Consider the following 20639-nt stretch of genomic DNA (forward strand, 5'->3'; position numbering starts at 1 on the left):
ATTTTAAAGCTAAAATAGCACCTAATAAAAGACAAAAAAAAAAAAATAGAGTGATCACTTTGGCACCTAAAAAAATAGTGCAGCCTGTCCCCAAATATTAAAATTGTATGAATACAAAAATAACTCTTAGAGGACTTTCAGCATTCAAGTTAATGAATTGGGTTATGGTGCTGTTTAGCCGTCTTGACTAAAAGGAACATTCTAGTCCAGAAAGGGACTAGGCAGAGCCAGCTCACAGGCATGTGTACACTCAGAGCCTGGTGGCTTCTGAGTATCACCCTAGTGATCATAAGGAACGGGAACCCCAGGATGACATTTCTTTTCATAACACTGGTTCTGTTTCAAGTCAACACATAGTGGAAAGATCAAAACAATCAAACGAAAAAGGCACATTGGAAAGACCCCCCTAGGAAATATTTTCCACCCTTTATGTTTTCAAAAATTCAAAGACTCAACAGATGAAAGAAGAGCAACACACAAATTAATCACTGCTCAGAAGATGAGCCTTTCACTTTTAATTAACATTCTGTCCCTAATCCAAAAGCAGAAGTAAAACACAAGATGCACAGTGCTTACGTGCCTCTTGCTGGGAAGTGTTACCTCTCTTCCCCAGGCTTTCTCTATTCTTGGAGAAATGTGTTTAAATTTAAGATGCAGCCTCAGCACTGCGTGGAGCTGCGTGATGCAAACAGTGTGGGCTGTCGCCACCCAGAACTCCAGGGGGGGAGGACAACCCGGAAGTCAGCACTCCTGCTCAGGAGACTCCATTCAGTCCCCAGGACTAGGGTGCAGGTATTGTGGGTTTTTCAATGGGGTGAGGAGGAGGTACAGAGACAGGGATACCAAATAATGTTTTGGAAGGATTTTCAAAACACCTGGGTTTAAACTGTAGGTGTTCAACTTCTCCTCTTCCCCACTCACTTTTCTCAATTGATTCCACTTTCACTCTGGAGGGCTCCAGGGCAAGGGATAAAATGGAGTCACAGATTGCAAAGAAAGAGGTTGGCACAGGTGAAGCATCTCAATGGGCAATCCCAAATACAATGGAACAATTTGTTCAAACCTTTTTTTTTATTTGATGATGATGATGATGATGATGATGATGATGATTTTGCAGTGCTGGGGATTAAACCCAGGGCCTCACATATGCTAGGCTAGTGCTCTACCCACTGAGCTACACCCCCCCCCATCTGAAACATTGCTGAAATCTTCCCTAGAGGGGCTACTATGGTCTGGGTGTGGTTTAAATATGCTCCCCTGAAGTTCATATGTTGGAGGATTGGACCTGGGTATCGTGATACTAAGAGATGGTGAGATCTTTAAGAGGTGGAACTTAGTGGGAGATCTTTAGCTCACTGGGGTCATTGAACGTGGAAGGGATTGATTATGTTCTCACAATTGTGCTCTGACTTCCTGTCTCATCACGAAATCTCTCCCACTCCACATATTCCTGCCATTTGTGATGCCATCTACCATGAGGCCTTCACCAGAGCTGAGCCCGTACCAGCACCATGCTCTGAAACTTCCAGAAATGTCAGTTAAATAAGCCTGTTTCCTTATAAGGAAAACCAGGTGACATCAACACAAAACATCCTCCATAGCTATTAGGAAGCAGAGAGAAGGGCTGATCTTCAGTTTCACCCATCTCCCGTCCAGCCATCTTTGAAAATCTCCTGATGGGCATATTCTCTGTACCAGGCAGTGGGCCATGCCCAGCAGATGACAAGATGACTCACCACCATTAGGCTGATGTGCTCCTGGGTCAGCAGGGAAGACGGAGTATGAAACAAGCACAAAATGATGAGTTTTCTTGGTGTCTCTGGTTGTGTTCCTTCTCTGCACAGAGGCATGAACTAGACCTCTAAGAAGGGCTGCTCAGAGGCCAAGAAGGCTTTCTGAAGGAGACATTTAAGATGGCTTTAGGTTGTGATGGATGAGAAATAAAGCTTCAGGAAGAAGAGAGACCAAAAGTTATCCAGCAATTTCCAAAGCAGGCTTCATATCATATCGGGGTAGTCTTTGTATAGATGAGGATTCTAAGAACCCACCGCAGAATCGGGATTTTTCGGCACCAAGATCCCATATTCTAATTGTTCAAGTTGCTGAGATAATTGTGAAGCAGCTGATCAATTTACAGATTTCCACTAGGGATCTATCGACCATGCCTAGTGCCCTCCCTCAACATCTACAGCTAAGGAAGCACAGGTGACAGTCACTGGCAGCCCTGAGACTAAGATCCAAATTCATGACTGGACCACAAGACCCCACAGAGCTCCACCTGGAACAGTATCTCTCATGGAGCACATCTTTGGTCAACAGCACACAGGCCTCCTCTGCTTCCCTTTCCTGGGTCCTGCCTCAGGGAGTAGCAGTCACTGCTACTTGTCATCTGCTGTGCTGTGCTCCCAACTGCCGATCTGCCCCCGGAGAGGGCAAAATCCCTCCTCTATCACCATTTCCCTGGCCTTGCAGGCTTGAAGAATGAGTTAATGGATGAAGTCCATTAATGGGACCCATAAACAGCTCTCCTTACAGCATCAGGGAAGTTTTTTAAAAAGGCAGGGTAGGGAAGGAGGGAGAGAGGAAGGGTCACCTCTTCCAGACAGACCTGATTTTCTCTAAGCAGAGAAGAACAGGACACAGGAAACTGGTCCTGAAAAACAGCACTTGAAATTTAAGTCATCATGCAAAGAATAGCAAATGTGGTGAATTATTTTTGCAGATAAAACCTGTTCAAATGAAAATGGCATTTTTTAAAAATCCAAAGTTAAAGTCAAACAAGTGTGTCAGATGGCTGAACAGGGAGGTATTTGAGGGAGCAAGTGGGGTCAGGCCTTGTAATAGGCAAATATTCCCTACTGGGGAGAGTTATCACAGTGGACAGCGGTCAAGATAGTAATGAGAATGGTCTGACTTGCACAGTCCTCAAATATTTCTAGAAATGAAATAGATGGGAAGCTGCCATGGTTTGGGTATGGCTTGGGAGTGTCTCCCAAAGGTTCATATGGTGAAACTTAATCCCCATTGCCTAGTGTAAAGTTAGAGGTGCAGCCTTTGCAAGGTGATTAGGATTAGATAAGATCATCAAGACGAAGCCCTTATGATTGAATATGAGTGGCTTTACAAGAGAAGGAGACCAGAAGACACATACACACACTGTCTCTGGCCATGTGATCTCATGAGCCACCTTGGGATACAGCAAGAAGGACATTACCAGATGTAGGCCCTCAACTTTGCACTCCAGAACTATGAGCCAAGGTAAATTTCTTTTTTTTAAATAAATTTATCTAACTTCAGGTACACTGTTACAGTCACAAAAAAACAGAATATCACAGAAACCTCCAAAATTGTCACTTGGTATGTATAAGCAGAAAAGTTCCAGTTCAAGTAAACAAAAATCTAATCTGAATCATAAAAACTGAGAGCCACAGCCTCTCAAACAATTTTCAGACCTGAACCAGTTTATAGACCCATAATGAAGGGGAAGTTGGGTTCCTTTGACAAAGAACCCTAGCACACTGCCAAAAATGTAGTCAATCTTTCTCTCAGCCCTCCCCAAGACTGATGCACAACTTCTTCCTATTGATTAGGGAATATATATATTGGGGAAACGGAGCTAAACAGGACTTTTGGGGACTGTGGACAATGGCTTTGAACTGACACCAATTCTAGGAGACCCAAAACATTACTGTGTCCCCAGTCAGAGGAGTGGCTTATGGGGGTCAGGCGATCTAAGAAGTTTTAGCCAGGTCCTTCCCTCAGTGAGTTTTGTGGGTCCCTGTGTCCTTCCTATGGTTATCTCTCCAGCTCCAGAATGCATAATTAGAATCGGCATACTCAGCAACTGGCAGCATTCCCACATTAAAGAAGCGGGGGCTTGTTTGGTTATTTGGTTATTCTATTGAGGGAGACCAGGGTTGTGGAAGGCCTGAGAATGTGATTCCAAAGGCCCAAATCTTCTCTCCTTCCAGAGTGAACTCAGAACACTTACATTTGGGGTTTACTGAGAGTGTGCTATTTGCCTTAAAAGAAATAGGCTCGGCTCAGCTCTTGAACATCAGGATAAATCATTCCAGCCATGAAGAGCCAAGACACTATCAACTTTCAATTGCTAACTGAAACCCCTGATAGCTGCTAGAAAAAATAGTGCACAATTATAGCCTTAGAAACACAAATTACCAAGGCCACGGGACTCTCCGAATGTAATAAATGAAGTGTGGGTAACCGCACGTGTGGTCAAGATCCCAGCCCCCAGTGTGTGTCACAAATGCCTGGTGACCCACAGGACCTGGGGAGAATGGAAGAAAAAAGATTCCCCAGAAATTCCACACTGGCTGCATTGTGGATAAGTGACAAAAGGGACAGAAGTTTCAGGGTTTAACCTAAGAAACACTTTCTACGTTCCTCTGAGTTTTATGGTCTTCTCATGTTTATGCTCCATAGGTTCTTTGTGACCAGGAGATAATTATAAGCAGACAGGAGAATGCCTCTGCGTGTAGTTATACAATGACAGAATGTGGTTTCCTCCTCTGGAACATTCTTTACATCTAGGGTAGACTGGGGCACAGTGGAATGACACTAAGGCGGTAACCGAGGCTTTTCGAGGATGATGCCATGTGTCTCCCCACATCTGAAATATCCAGACTCTCCTCAAGCACAGTGACCTCGGGCAGGGCTGGTCTTCAGCACCATGGAGGACAGGGGCGTCACATGCCAGGCCTCCCTGAATGGAATGCTCTAGGGTCTGATTCCAGGATAGAAAGGCCATTTGGAAGGCTCTCAGGAGCAGAGCTCACGTGCATGGAGACCAGAGCATCTTTGCACACTCACTCACTAGGTACCTGTTAAGGACCAGGAGAAACTGTTTTCCAGGTCCTTCATGTGTAAAGGAAGCAGGTCCCTCCCTCTGACAACCCCTCCACGTTGCCTGAAGCCTTTTGTGTGGCTTCTTTTCTGCATGAACTTGACCTAAATATTGATGAACACTCAGTCCCACGTAAGGAGGAATTCTGGGCTGTGATACTAACTCCCTGGGGAACAACCTGAGTCCTTCTTCTCCCTTACCAACAGCCTCCAAGCAGAACCTGCAGATAGGCCCAGGGAACAGGAAAACAAAAAGAGAGGCCTCCCAAACTAAATCTCCTGGTATCCCTTTAAAACACCTCTGGAAACAAGCCCCTATTACGTCAGCTATGGACCAGTCTCCCCTGTAGGCTGAGCTCAGACTCCTGCTCCAGAGAACAAAATAGGCAAAATCCCCAGAGGGCCGGCTCCTTTCCCCACCATCTGAAGCCATCACCTCCCGACCTCCCAACCTCATCCAGAACTCAGAGTCCCCTTAAACAGGGACAAAATGAAAAGTAAAATATCAGAGACACAGAGAGATTGGGCCACAGAGCTGGGAAAAGAGCAGCATATGAAAGGATTAAAAAATGCATTAGAAAAAACTCAAGGGATTTAGAAGTCATTTCAAGTGCACTGGAAGAAAATCCCTCCAGCCCTGGGAGAACAGGTCCAGGTTCAAACCTGGGTGCTAAAGAGGCTCCATCCTCTTTTGATGTCTGATGAGGTTTTGCCTTGAGGTCTTTCATTCTCTTATCACTCTCTACTACTTTCTAGGATGATGCTTGTCAGAGAGGAGGTAGGGGCCACCTGCATCAGAATCACCTGAGAGACTGGTTAAAAATGGAGCTTCCTGGGTTCCCAGTCATTCTAAGGCAATCTGAATCTGAGAAGCACAGAAGTAGATCCTTTATCATTCCTAAGTGGCTGCAGTATCTAAGCTAAATCACTCATTTAAATGGCTGCTTCAACTCTGAAGGAGACATAAGTGGCTAAATTGATTCATTTAGAAATTGTTAGATTCTAAATGTAGTGGTTGTGGAGTCACATTGTGACCAGTTTCAAATGATGTAAAAATTTACACAAGGAATCCAGGAAGAAATTTTTCGAAGCACAGATGTGACCATGTCACTCCCTTGAGTAAAACACATCAATGTCTTCCCATTTCCTGTTTTTTGTTTGTTTGTTTGTTTGTTTGTTTTTGAGGGGGGATATGGGGTATATAAAACCCAGGGGCACTTTAAAACTGAGTCACATCCTCAGCCATTTTCTATATTTTATTGAGAGACAGGGACTTGCTGAGTTGCTTAGGGCCTCAGTAAATTGCTGAGGCTGGCTTTGAACTCACAATCCTCCTGCCTCAGCCTCCTGAGACACTGAAATCATAGGCATGTGCTACCATACTAGATCCCATTTCCATTTTGATAAAGACCTAAACCTGTGGTACCCATCAAAACTGACCCTCCAGCAGTGGAACAATCCGTATTTACCTCCCCCATCTCAGGCAGAGATGGAATACTACTTGCCCCTGACACTCTGGTCTTCTCTTCCTGAAAAAGCCAAGGTCCACCCTTCCCCTGGCCTTCACCTGCCATTCCTCTGCATGGCCACCCCTCTGTCCCTAGTACAACACTTTTGCCTTCTTCCCAGATATCCCTACTACTTTAATTCTGCCACTGCACATTCATTCTGCCTCCACAGGCCTTAGTCGATTTGAAATGACATCTTCAATTGTGTGATTGTGACATCTTCAATTTGATTAATGTGTATTTCCTTCACAAGTGTATAAAGCAGCCCAAGAAACAGCAACAGGTTTAGATTTTTCCCTAGGAATGAAGCTCACCATGTGTATATATAACCTATCATACCGTATGGTACATAGCAGGTGATCAATAAATATTTGTGAAATGAGAAAATGAATCAAAAACAGATTTCCAAATCAAACACTTGGGGCAAATTCAGATCCAGGGCAGCAATGAAGAATTTAAAGTATACCCTGGTCTTTCTCCTGAAAGTCAAAGGTTACAATATTTCTCAAATAGCCAAGGGCTAACATACTGTATTGGCTTCCTTTCCCTCACATATGGTCCTAACCACCCAGTTTTGCATTTTTCAAATGGTTGATCCAATCTTCCTAATACAATATCTGGATTTCAAAAGAAGGGGGGAGATACAACACTATAACTGCATATCCTAGCAGCACACATAAAAAGATTCAAAATGTCCCCATGCAAGTCTTCAACAATTACAACCCAGTGTCTACTAGAGTGGAATAGTGGAATAATGTCTCACTGGTTGCATAAAGAAATATACCATTAAAACATTAATACATCATCTTTCATCTTGCAGGCAGTTGGTCACAGCTGGGGTAATGGTTTGCTGCCTTGACTGCAGTCTTTTACATGTTCCTGAGGTGGTAAAGGTCTTTACACAAATTGTTCCCATCCTTCAACAAGTATTATGACTCTCTCAATGCAATGTTTCAGTGCAACAGGTTTAACTGAGGCAAAAATGAATTTCACAAAGTGATGGGACATTGGTAGTTAGAGAATAAACCATACATTTTGCTGCATAAATGCGGATCCAGTTTTGAATGTATGCAATGCTGGGCAGCAAGCCTCTCTGACACCTAAAAGTCCCCATCTGTACAATGGGTACAAGGTGAGTTCATATACTTGAAGTCTTTTAAGCTGCTTTTGCTATTTTGGTGTGAATATAGTTCTCCAGTGATTGACCAAAAATCTATATTTCAACACTCCAATCTTTTTTGTGGGTCTTTTAAACATATTTAACATTGGACCCTATTTAAAGCTACACACCACCCCTGATACACTGAAAAGAGGCATTGTCAAACAACTGACCCTCCAGCAGCTGAAAAAAACTCACCCTAACACCCTAGTTGGTAAAACTCTAGTTTTAACACCCTAGTTGGTAAAAGAAAAGAAAGGGACCAGAAATTTTATAAACGGAAGACAGTGTGCAATTTGTTCCAATCAATATTTGCATACCGTGCTTAGATAAGTGACTTTTCATGACTGTAGTTATGGGAGTGGGGAGTGGAAACCAAATAGCACTACTCTGAGAGCAGGAGTTTGGAGAAGTAGTTTCCATTTGGTGCACCGCTGTCTTATACCCATACTTCAATCCACAGCGTTTCAGTGTCTAGCTTGAGGTTTATCTTTCCTCAGCCCACTCCATAAAAGCCATTACTAAGGGAGTCGTTAATGGATACATGAGCAATGGCTTAAGGAGCTGCTGAGCCTGGGAGCTCCTTTCTGCTTTCCTGGAGCAGCATGAAGTCCAAGAGGCACCCAACACCAACTGCCACTTGCCAGAAATAATGAACAGAAATGAAAACTGGAGGCTTCTACTTAAGTGACCATAAAGCAATTGCCCATCACAGGACACTAGTCCCCCCCCCCACCCCACAGGACCCTCTTGAGAGAGAAATTTGGTGCAATTAATTACACTGGGACAACAGAGCTATACTGGATAGGTACTCTTAGGACCCTCCTCATCCTCCTTTTATTTTTCTATTTTTGTCCTCAGAATAATTTCTATCATGGCTGACAGTCTGACAAACAGGCTCAGATTAAAGAAAGATTAACACTTTACAACCGCCCCTGTGCCGATGAACATTTGAATAGTCTTCTACTTACTGGAAGGTTCCAAATGATTCAAAAGGGATGTTTATATTGAGCTTCCTTTTCACCCTACCTAATCCTAGGAAACCCAGTTCAACTGAATGAAATTCTGCCAAGTGCTCCTCCACTTCTGTTCCACTACCCAGGTTTCTTACAGGGCTCCTGACTACACTTGGATAAATGCAAACAGCCCCAGAAAGCCAAAATCAAATAAAGGGGAAGAGCCCTACTCAGCATCCTCCATTCTGTCTCCTTAGAGTAAAATAATGATAGAAGAAAAGAGTGAACCCCAGGTTAGTTTGAATTGAACTGTGGATATTTACAAGGGCTTTTATTTGAGGGCCCCAAATTGCCAACATGATGCATTACATCAGTTCTTTTCATTCACAATTGATTGTCATTTATCCTGACCTGTATTTTAGCAGTTTACTTCTATACTCTTGAAGAGAAGATGTATAAAGCAAACTAACAGTCTAGTTGAGATTTCAGGAGGAATGGCCTAGGCCCACTTAGAGGAAATGAAACAATAAATGTGTGCCTTTAAATGATTTTAGCAAAACACTTGAATGAAAAACCCGAATAGAAACTATTGAATTAGTAATAATAACATCAATAGGAATGGCAAATCCAATGCTTTGGGGGCACCATTACAATCATTATTACATGTAATCATCTCAGCAACTCCAAGAGCTAGGGACTTAGAATTATCTTCATTTGAAAGATGCAAAAACTGAGGCTGAGAAAGATAATTAACTTAACCCAAGTCACCTAAATGGTATACTCAAAAATAGACTTCAACAAGTATGTATTTACTTAGTTTTAAATTTCTAAGACTCCTTCTTTTCCTCTTTTCCCAATCCAGTCATCAGGTGATTCCTTTGCCTCATCAATGACTTTGGGCAATTCAGGAATGCAGTGCAGGAAAGCAATGCAGGACCTCCCACTGTCCCTTCAGCTCAGGCTCTGGCTGGCATCCAGCTGTGGGGTCTCCAAAAGGAAAGTGGAGGTGGGGCAACCTGTTTTCAAGTTGCATTTACATAGGGAGAGCCCTGTTTTATTTATTTATTCATCTGACCAAGATCTTGTGTTTATTTGGTTATGCCTTGAAGGCAGGAGTTTATAGCTCCCAGCATTCCTTCGTTCCTCCCTCCTGCTGTACTATCTAATCTGTCCTCCATGTTGCCTTGGGACTTAGGAGTTTCTGCCTGAAATCTGATGGCATCTTTTCTTTGCCTCTTCAATCCAAATACACAGAACTGACATGAGGCCTCTTCCAGACTTTCTTCTGCCATGCTGATTGCTGCATTCCCTGAGAATATCACGTGCTTTTTAAAAAATACTCAGCTTTCTAGATCTTTCTCAAAAGATCGATCATGAACTCCATCCTCTGTGATCTGCCAGCACTCTAAATATACCTTTAGTAGACTTACTTATTAATAACTATGTCTTGACAGATGTTCTCTGATACAGCCCCCAAACATGGAGGGCCTGACTACACTGCATGATTGACAGGATGAATGAACTAATGAATGAATGGACGAATGAAGTATTGTGATGAGTGCTGTAAGCCCAGCAATAGTTCAACTTGAAAATATTTATAAATATTTATGGTTAAGTGTAAGCCCCCACTTCTTTTTTCCTTATTTATTTATTTATTCATTCCTTTATTTTTGGTGCTGGGGATGGAACCAAGACCTTGTGCAGGCTAAACATGCACTCTACCACTGAGCTACATCCCTAGTCCCTTGACATTTCTTTTCAATATATATTACAAATAATAGATAAATGGTGCTTTATTTTGTTCTTCTCACAATCCAGGCAAATGTTACTTGAAAACCTTCAACTGGAAAACAGATATGATTAAGGAAATAGTTCTAATGAGTCAAAGTCACTTGCTGGCAGTGGACTGGGCCTAGAAATGATGGAAACATATTCACTCCTTGATAAAAGTTTTGATCTAATGTGATTTGCGCTGACTTACTCTGAAAGTTACAAGCACTGGAGAAAACAAGATTTAGCAGCTGATGGAATTGTTTGTTTGCTTCTAAACCCTGTCATGATTAGGACAGCTGTGTGTGTGTGTGTGTGTGTGTGTGTGTGTGTGTGTTTCACACACTTAAAACACAGCACACATATTTTTTAGTATACAAAAGAATGAATCCCATTCCCCCAACCAAAACTTTTAAGTAGTTGTAACTTCCACAGAGTGGCCCATAGTTGAAATAATTAGGGCACCAGTCCACTATTAAAAATCTAGGGCATGGTGGGGCAGGAGTCAAGTAAAAACCAGCCTTACTGAGTGTTATTGGAATTCACTTTTCATTCCGACAAAAATGTGCAATCTGACCAAAACCCTTCCATTGGCCCTTCCTCCCAAGCCACATACCTTCTGAAGGCCAAGGGCAAAGCCAGCTGTGGTTATGCATTTGGGTGAAAGAGCCCAAAAACAGAAAGAAAAAAAAAATTATTTTGAAATGCATTACACTTCAAAATTAAGGGTAATTGTGTGTAGCAGCCTGGAAAATTTAGCTCATCCAGTACGACTCAGCCACTGAGCCCAGAGCACAAAACACTAGCGCTCTAAATGCAATTTCAAACCGAAAATAAAAAGGTACAAAGGGCGGAAGGAAGGGCAGGGCAAGGGGTGGGGGGTTGCTACAGAGCTGTGACTTTTGACAGGGCTGCTGCCTGGGGAAGGCGTGACCAATACACAACTTAGCAATGGTTCTAAATTATTTAAGCCACTAGATGCTGCTCTGGACCACTACAGCAGTGAAACCAAGAAGGTAAATAAAAGATTGACATATAATGACCTAAGAAAATACATGTGGTAAGATTGGGACAGAAATGTGATGAGCAAAGTGGAAAAGGACTTTGCAATAGAGCAGAAACCTTAAAGGTTTGTTTGCTACAAGGCCCTGGTCACTCTCCAGCAGTATCTTTGTCCAACTAGACAAGCAAAGCAGGAGGCCCTTCACTCAGTTAACTCACTCCCACGGGGATACTTCCTTGCATGCAACACAAGCCACTTGAATGAGTCAAGCTGAGTTTGTTACCCACCTTCCTCCATTCATTTATCTTATTCTCATTACGTAAAGGTTGAAATCAATGCAATAATCAGTAGTTAGAATTCAAACTGCTTTCAGAAAACAGAGACATAAACTCACTAGTTAAGTTTTCTTCTGCCATAGGGGACCAAGAAGAAACATAAACATGAGACTTGCAAACCATCTGGGGTAGGAAGACAACTGCAATGTAGGAGTGAATGAAGCTAGAGAACTTAGAAAGAAAATAAATGAACAAAAAGGGTAAGCCCCCATCTATGAATACACCTAGGTTCCAAAGAAAACGGGGACACTTATAACGGCTGTTGAAAGTCTAGATGACTTAATAACACAACTGGTTCAACTTCTTCAAGAAAACAAAGACATGAAGTTTTCAACGGCCCCTGAGAGGACAATCTGCAGAGAGTAGAGGTATTTTTGATGGTCACAACTGAGTGGTGCTACGGCACCTAGTGAACAGAGAGACCAGGGAAGCTTGTAAACATCCTACAGTGCCCAGGACAGCCTCACAACAAAGAATTATCCCTCCTGAAGTGCCAACAGTACTGAGGCAGAAACTGCCTGAAATAAATGGCCAATATAATGGGCCACATTCTGCTAGTAGAGAAAGAACACCGGTAACTCATCATCGCCCAAGGGAGAAACCATCCTGGTTCACAGACTTCAGCCTCCGATTCCCTTAGTCATGTTAATCTAGGAGCAGGAGAAGTAGCAAAGTCATGACAAGTTGGAGAACACTGTGAAGTGCGTTCCCTTCCAGCTGGTTCCCTCCCAACTGGTTCCAGACTTTTGCCTTCACCATGACTCATCCCCACAGGAAAAAAAAAAAAAAAAGTGTTGGCTAGAGAGTATGTTGTCTGTTCTCCTTAGCAAATAGTGTTCTCCTTTTTGATTAATAAATTGCACTCTGGGCTCACATGGTTCAATATCATGAGCTTGGGTGATGGACATAATGTCCCCAAGAGAAGAATCCACTGACTCAAGGCTAAGTTCAAGTTGAGAATGAGATATTCATGGAGGGATTTGACTCTGAAAAAACTCAGGTTCCATGGTAGCAGAGATATATCTCTAGATGCCATGACACCCAGGGAACCTCCATCTAAACCAAAGGCATTTCTTTTCTTTTCTTTTTTTTTTTTTCTTCCCCCAGTGGTGCTGGGGATTGATCCCAAGCCCTAGAGTATGCTAAACACATGCTTTACCATTGAGCTACAGCCCTGGTGGAACTAAGGCCATTTTTATTTATTTGTTTGTTTGTTTGTTTGTTTTATAGCATCTATGTTGCCCAGACTGGCCTGGAACTAACAATCTTCCTGCATCAGCATCCCAAGTGGCTAGGATTGCAGGTATGCCCTCCACTGTGCCCTGCCAAACACTATGGGACATTTCTAACAACATATAGGATTGAAAAACCTTTCTGGATGCCACTGCAGCATAGCTTGACAGGCAAGCCCTGGCTTTAGAGGCTGGCAAGTCCAGGAGAATCAATGATTCAAGGAATTAACCAGTATCAGCAGCATGATTCAGGGGAAACAGCATCAGAAAAAGAGTTGGAAAAGTTGAATTTAAGGTTCAGATTCACCCTCCAAATACCTATGACATTTCATTCCTCCAAGTCACATCCATAAAACAGGGTAACAATATTATTCTGATTATTTTCCATCATTTCCAAAACAGAATCCCGGGAGGAATGGTGTCAGCCCATGGAGGAAGAGTCACATTGATGCTATGACCCCAACCCCATTGAGGCAATGCTTAGTAAGTGGGCTTACCTGATCATCATTCTCTCAAACCACTGCTCCATATCCAGAAATACAATCTGCCCAACACATAGCAGCTCCAGAGAGCAGCAAGAAGTCCCTTTTTGTACTGAGGGAAGTTTTTGTTCCCTACATTAACTGCCAGAGCTAAAATAGCCCAAACTGCACCCTCAATTCCTAAAACTGAGGTTCCAATAATAATCTCACTCAGATTCTGGAAACCAGTGTTTGTGGGGGCCCAGAATACTAAGAAGCATCTCCTGCTATTTATACATGTGACTAATTTCTCTACTCAGCACTCTGCCAGGTTGTTGCCGTGGTTAATTCCTTTTGATGAGCTAGCACTCCTTCACCCACACTATTCCTATCTGATACTTAACTGTTCACCTCACTTTAGGCCGGCAACAAAATTCTGCTCAATTGGTACCTGCACTTATTTTGTAAGAGGTTAGAAAACAGAATACTATGGCACAAGTAGTTAATTGAATCCCAGGTCATGATCTGGCTTTGCAGGCTTGAATTTCAGCTATTATAGATAAGTTGCAATTGTTAACACTCAGTCAACTGAAATTATCCAGGGAATTGAGTGTAGCAACAAGTGTGTGCATGACACACGCAGTCTGGCTTTACTGAACCTAAAAGTGCTGTGCTGGCATACTGGAAAGCATTTGAGGAGGCTAGGCAGACGTCACAGGGGCCATCCCCTGTATGGATGGCAAACAGTGCTGAAACTCTCAGCCACTATCTTTGGATAGTCAGTCTCAAGCCTAGGCCCGCTGAAATGCTTGAGCTAATAATCATGCATCACAGCCGTGTGGCTGCCACCAGGAGAGATTACCATTGTCTTTGCAAGCCTCTGAAAATAATTAAAAATCACACATATGGAGAATGGTAGGCATCAAAATTAAAAGGAAAGGTCAAGAAGAATAAATTTCATATTTCCAAAGACCTCAAAAATCTCTAAAATAAAACTCGGGGAATAAAAGCACATGTGTGGTCCATTTCCTAAGTACAGTGAAAGAGCTATTGAGATGGATGGCGTGCCTCTCCCTATCACTACAGTGAAAACATGACACTTGGGTTTCCAGTCCCTCTAAGATGACAGCATCTGGGCCTAGCACACCATCAAATCCTATTAACAGGAGCATTTTTTAAAGTTAAGTCAACGACTGACTCTTTTATTGCATCTGGCTCAACATTTGTAAACAGCATCTTTCGCAGGGAATTAAGCCAACATCATTTTGTAAAAGGGGACAGTTCAGTACTTCTTGAGGTATGGCCCTCTGAACCATTTTCATCAAAATCCTTGATTAAGTGTTTACATAGACTCCAAGAACCTCCAGAATTATCAAAAAAAAAAAAGCACCATTCATATTGAGCCATACAATAGACATCAATATTCAACACCCGTTTTGTGAAACACCCTTTTCCCTTCTGCTCTCTTTTATTTCATGCTTTACTACATGCTGGTCTTAGAGCTACTAAATTGGCATCATGGCCTCCTCCTGGGTTATAACCTTAATCTTAAAAAGCACAGGTCTCCTTGACTAGAAGGAAGCAGAACAGTAATTGCAAAATTAGCAGCAAACACTTCAGGCTTTGTGATACCGAGAGGGTTTAGTATTTCCCCCACCTTTTTCAAATTCAATAGGATGTCTTATAAACGAACTCTATCTACTTGGATGGCTGTAGGCATTAAAGAGTGGTTGCAGGCTTCACTTACAAACCATAATGGTACCCACTGTGTGAGATCTGGACAGGAAATGTTACCTCCATAGGAATGATCATCTCTAAGCCTCCAGCCTTAGGCAAAGATGGGAGTAAGCAAAGTGTGTGCTCAGTGCAGCTCCTTGTCACACCCCCAGCCACATCCTCTAGGCAAGGGCTTCAAAGCCCTCTCTTCCTTCACCTCTCCCCACCCATTCACACCAAACACCCAAAGGAGGTCAATTACATGAAAACACTTAAGCCCTGGCTTTTCTTCACTACTGTAAGTTCATAAATGTCTATGATGTAGCAGCCCCCGTCGACTTTCTGTCTTCCATTTTTCTTCTCCTAGGCACGTTTTTCTCTTCTCCCCTGCATGTGCCACCCCAGTGTCTTCGGCCTCCCTCACAGCCCCCCTCTCCTCTGCCTTCACTTGCATTTTGTGGGAGAGGGCGCTGGGACCCAGTTTACGTCTCTGACTTCACACCATTGACAAAGCTCCTCCAAGGGGAGTTTTCTTGGGCTAAAGCAACACAGACTTTGAAAAGATTTTCCCCCAAGGAGAGGGATAAAATAGCAGCTCAGGAGTGGGGATGTGTTTTTAATAAAGTGCGCTGGTTTTCTACTTTTTCCAAGGAAATCACCCCTCTGCTTCCCTTCTTCAGTCTGAAATTCTAAGGGAGGAGGATACCCAAGGCAGAAAGCAGTCTGAAAGAAAGAGTGGCTAAACATGGAGGAGAAGATGCTGAAGAAACGCGAAACCCTGGGCTTTGCACTTGCCACGGAGGCAGAAACATTTTCTTTGTATATTTCCTTGGCAGGCCTCACCCAACATGGGTATTTCTCATTCAGTCAGCAAACATTTACTGAACACCTACTATGTGCTAGGAATCAATCGAAATATTGAAGTTACCAACAAGAGAAAAACCATCATCAAATAAACAGATGAAAATATGATCTACTGGGTAGAAAAACGCTAAGAGAAATAAGTTAGAAACATAAAAGGACCAAGAAAGGCTTGGCTGTTATTTTATATGGAGTAGTCAAGGAAATCCGGGTAAGCTGACACAAGTGGGCAGAGACCTACCTGAAGGAAGCAAGGGAGTGAGTCATCTGGACCTGCAGGAGAAATCCTGTGCAAAAGAAACAGTGTGTGCAAAGGCCCTGGGGACAGAACTCTGAAAAAGAAGACTGTAAGGTCCCCAGAACGGCTGCAGTCAACAAGGACATTGTGTGTGTTCTGGGGGACATGACCATCCATCAGAAGGACCACCTATCCGGTGACTCAATGACTGCTCCAAGTCCTGAGTTTCCTCAGTCATGTCTGGGCCTACCTCCCAGCCCGCCCCCTTCCTGACACATACCAAGCTTTCTGTTCCCCAGTTCCCTTCCCTCCTGACACCTCTCCCACTCCAGTTCCAACACTTTGAGTTATTCCCTCACAATTTACCAGGTCATTTAATTGAACGAAAACAAACCAACAAACAAAAACCTGAGTAATAAATGTGGTAGAAAAGAAGGTCACATGCACACTTAACCACAGCTTTCAATTGATAGGAAATGTACCACAGGAAAGAGCAAGGATCAAATGGTAGCTATAAAAGAGAGAAAGAGAGTGAGAGAGAGAGAGAGTAGGGGGAAGAACAATTAAGTCTGGTGATAGGCCTGCAGGGGCACGGACCTCCTGATTTACTAGGATCCAAGTTCTATAAACCAGGGAACTATAATCCTTGAAACAACCTTGGGAAACAGGTATGGAGGTGAAACCACATGAAAAACCATAGAGGAGACCTTCATAATAGATGTTGACAGTCTTTGTAATCTAAAACTGTGACTGGACAAGTCTCTCTAGTATCCAAGATGCTCTCAAATATTTGGAATTTAAATACAAGTTATTAGTTAATTTTATTTTATATAAGTTAAAAAAAAAAGTATTCTCCCATAGTCCCCCCTACCATACCCCCAAGTCACTGGCAGCTCCAGACTGGGGGCCTTTGGTTCTAGGAACACAAAATTCATCTTAGGTTCTCCAAAATCTTAACTGTGATCAGTTAGGTCCACATAAGCCCTGGCCAGTAGTGGGAGGCCCAGGATGCATCACAAACTGTGTTGAGCAAGCCTCAGGGAGCTGTCCAGAGGCCCTTGGAGCTACCCTACTGGGGGAGACGGAGGGGGCGGGGCGGACTAAACCCTGTAGCTTTTCATCAAAGCAGGTCCAGCCGCCAACAACTCCTCCCCAGCTGCCAACTTCAAATGGCCCCCAGATGGGAAAGAGCCAGAGGAGCTGGAGTCCCTACTGCCCAGATCTCTCTCGCAGTCGAGGACACACACACACACACACACACACACACACACACACACGCCGCCTCGCGCGCGCCAGCGGTATAGCACGGACTTCCCAGCCCCAAACACACAACGCGCACCCCCGGGACGACTGAGTTCTGTACTTCCTCTTCCTCAAAGCTACTCTGGGAGGTCGAGGCTGCCCCTCTCCGCTCTGATTCCAGGGGTCCCGTGCTCTGGTGCCCCGCTTCTCGGTGGACGCTCCGGGTGCGTCCCCTCTCCCATACCAAGATCTCTATGGAAACCCCTTGCCGCCTTTCCGGGTCCTCAGTGTGTCCCCAGGAGGCGGGTACTGACTAACAAACACCCCCCAGGAATCCCAGCTACCTGAATCACCTCCTCTCGCCACCCTGTGAGCCCCCCATCCATCTAGCCCATCACTGCTAGCTCCCAGGAACGCGCTGGCCAGAGGATTCCCTCCCATCTGCGATGGCCGGAGAAAACCCCAGAGTCCGAGCAGCCAGCCGCCGTCTCGGGCGCAGACTCTCCGGTCTCCGGCCCCAGGAATCTAGACTCCAGGCTCCCAACCCCACACTCTTCTGTCCCCAACATCCCAACGCGCCAACCGCCAAGCCTTCCTGCTCCCTCCTCCAGCCGACCCCAATCCAAACGTCTCCGCTCTTCTCGGGGCCCGGGCCCTGCGCTCCATCCTCCCGCGCCGCACCCCCAGAGCCCTGTCCCTCTGTTCCCACCGCCATTCGGACCACCCGCTCTGCCCAGACTTCCCCAACTGCAGAGCGCCCCGACGCGCCGGCAGCCCTCACCCAGCCTAGCGCGGTGGCCACCCCCGCCCGAGCCGTGGCGCCCCCAGGGAGGAAACAAAAGTGTCTCCGCGGCGCCCGGAGTCCTCGGAGCAGGACGCCTCCTCCCCGCCCCAGTCCCAACCCCCTCCCGGGCCGCGCTGAGGTCAGCGAGTCGGGGCGCTGAGCCAGCCCAGGAAACTTTACGAACCTGCCCGGGGTCGCAGGACAGCGGCGGCAGCGACGGGAGCTCCTGGCTATTAGAGCTCTGACGACCCGCGACCATTGAAGGGAAAATCCGAGGCTCTGTTGCCCAGCTCCGGGCTGCGGCGGTGTGGGTGGCTCTGCCTCTATCCCGTGCCCATCCTCGCCCGCTCCCGCTCGCCCAAACACACGCACTTACACTCTGGGTCGGCCGGCTGCTGCGCTGCCGGCTGCCGCTGCTCTCACTTCCTCTTCCTTCCTCCTGCTGGCCAGAGACACATTTTGCATCTGCAAGGCATCCCGAGAGCAGCCGCGAACTCTCCTCCCGAACGGACGCTGCGGAGTTGCTGCCGCCGCCGCCGCCGCCCCCGGCACCTGCGCCGGGACTAGAGTGGTTGGCGCGCGCCCTGCTGCCTGCCCACCGCACTTTGTTTAGGAGGGGTTGCCCACGACTTTATGAAGTCCCCCTACTTCAAGAGGGAAATGCCAAACACCATGCACGCCTTATATCTGCTATAAATAATGTGTGTGCAGAACATGACTTCTCCGATGAGCTCACACACGGCGTTTTGCTGGCACTAATTAACTTCGTCACCCTCGTAGCGCCACCTCCGGGAGGCCAAAAGCGCGTGGCATCTTTTTATATGCTTTCCTTTTTGGCAAGTAGTTTGGGATTTTAAGGGGGGAAACTTCGGTGGGCTCTTTTGAGGCTACTTTAAAAGGTTGGGCACATTTGCCTTTGTGCCTTGATCTTGGGCAGTGTGGAAAAATAACCGATGTATTTACCTCCCCTATAATTTTAAACGACAAGGTTTCTTTCAATGAAGTCAGGGATTCCCTAATTTTAAATAACTTCGCAGAAAGCAAGACGTCCTACCCACAATTTGGTATTTAGGAGAAATTATTTAAGTCATGCAAACTACTTCATTTTCAAAGCAGAAATCAAACATGTTAAATCTCAGCTTTGCTGGCAGGAGATTGCAAGAGAAACACCTGTCCTCTCCAAATTCAGAAATCTCTGCTATAGCTTCACTGGAAAAGGCAGATAGTTGCTCTGCTTTCCCTTCTAACTGGAAAAGGAGAGAATCTGGGGAGCTGAGAGGCATCAGTATCTAATGTGGAAAGCAAAGCTCCCCTTTGAGATTCAGCCCCTTTCCAAGGAGATTAAAATTTTAACCCTATGTTGAGACTGTCCATTAGCAACACAAAACATTGTGAAGCCTTTGAAATGTGACTAGTATTGAGATGTTCCTTAGGTGTAAAATAGGCACAGGATTTAGTTCGAAGATCAAAATGTAAAATAGCTTAATTATTTTTATATTCATTGCATTGTCTCAATGAATGATGAAACTATAGTTGACTTATTGGATATAGTAAGTCGGTTACTGTATCAGTTAAGATATAAATACGCATGTAATACAAATTAATTTCTTTTTCAAACATTTTAATGTAGCTACTAGAAAAAGCCAGATTACACATATGGCTCTCATCAGTGGCTCACATTATACTCCTAATGAACAGCCCTGGTCCAACCCCTATTAGAGACATAACTCGGGGAGGCAGTAATAGTAGCAGGAATGCCTGGGTCCAGATGGTTATAAGCCAGTAACTTAAAGCAGGGTGATTCCAGGAAAGTAACTGAACTTCTCTATTCCATTGTCTATAAAACAGTAATGGTATAATAATAACAGTCAAAAGGGCAACTATTAAATGAGGTCATTTAATAAGCAATTACTAAGTAGAGACTTTAATAACGGTTCAATGAGATGCTTGTAGTGATGAGTATAAATTTGATCTACAACTTTCTAGCAGAGGCATATTAAGACCTTAACTTTAGTGCTGGCATCTAGAGCACTCAGTATGTGTGAGATGTCATAACTTTCCCCTCCTTGCACAACAATTAGATAAATGTAGTTCCCTATAACCTGTAGACCCAGGACTGCCCTCTACAGTTAATATAGAGTAGGTCACATCTTTGCTCCATGAGATATTTTTTTTTTCAAATCTTTCAAGATAGTCCCAAAACTTACTGCAATATATCCTTCCAAGTTTTAAACATCTTTAGTTACTCTGAGTCCCCTCAATGTGAAATGATTTCAGATCTCTCTTATCTGAGCCATCTTCCCCCTGAAGGACACTACATTATGTCCTTAAATAAATTAGTTGTGTTCTAGATTAATCATCTAATTAGCCATTAACAAACAGAATACAGCTAGGCTCTTGTGAATTTTTTTCAAATGCATCTCATTGTTGATTCAAGTGCAAGAGGAAAATAGGAACTCCTTTGCTGTGTTACATTAAGCCACATCCATTCTTGTAGAGCTGGTCTTTGGG

The 20639-nt window shown here is 44.3% G+C and overlaps 1 protein-coding gene across 1 annotated transcript in view; it reads right to left on the minus strand.

Moving 5' to 3' along the window:
• Positions 1-18649, minus strand: part of Elmo1 (engulfment and cell motility 1) — a 559102-nt gene extending 540453 nt beyond the window's left edge. The window contains exon 1 of the mRNA XM_026387606.2: positions 18313-18649. The gene's annotated coding sequence lies outside the window, so the exon portion shown is untranslated. The remainder of the gene's footprint in view (positions 1-18312) is intronic.
• Positions 18650-20639: the final 1990 nt, after the last annotated feature.

Source organism: Urocitellus parryii, chromosome 3 (assembly GCF_045843805.1).
Source record: "Urocitellus parryii isolate mUroPar1 chromosome 3, mUroPar1.hap1, whole genome shotgun sequence".
Taxonomy (NCBI): Eukaryota; Metazoa; Chordata; class Mammalia; order Rodentia; family Sciuridae; genus Urocitellus; species Urocitellus parryii.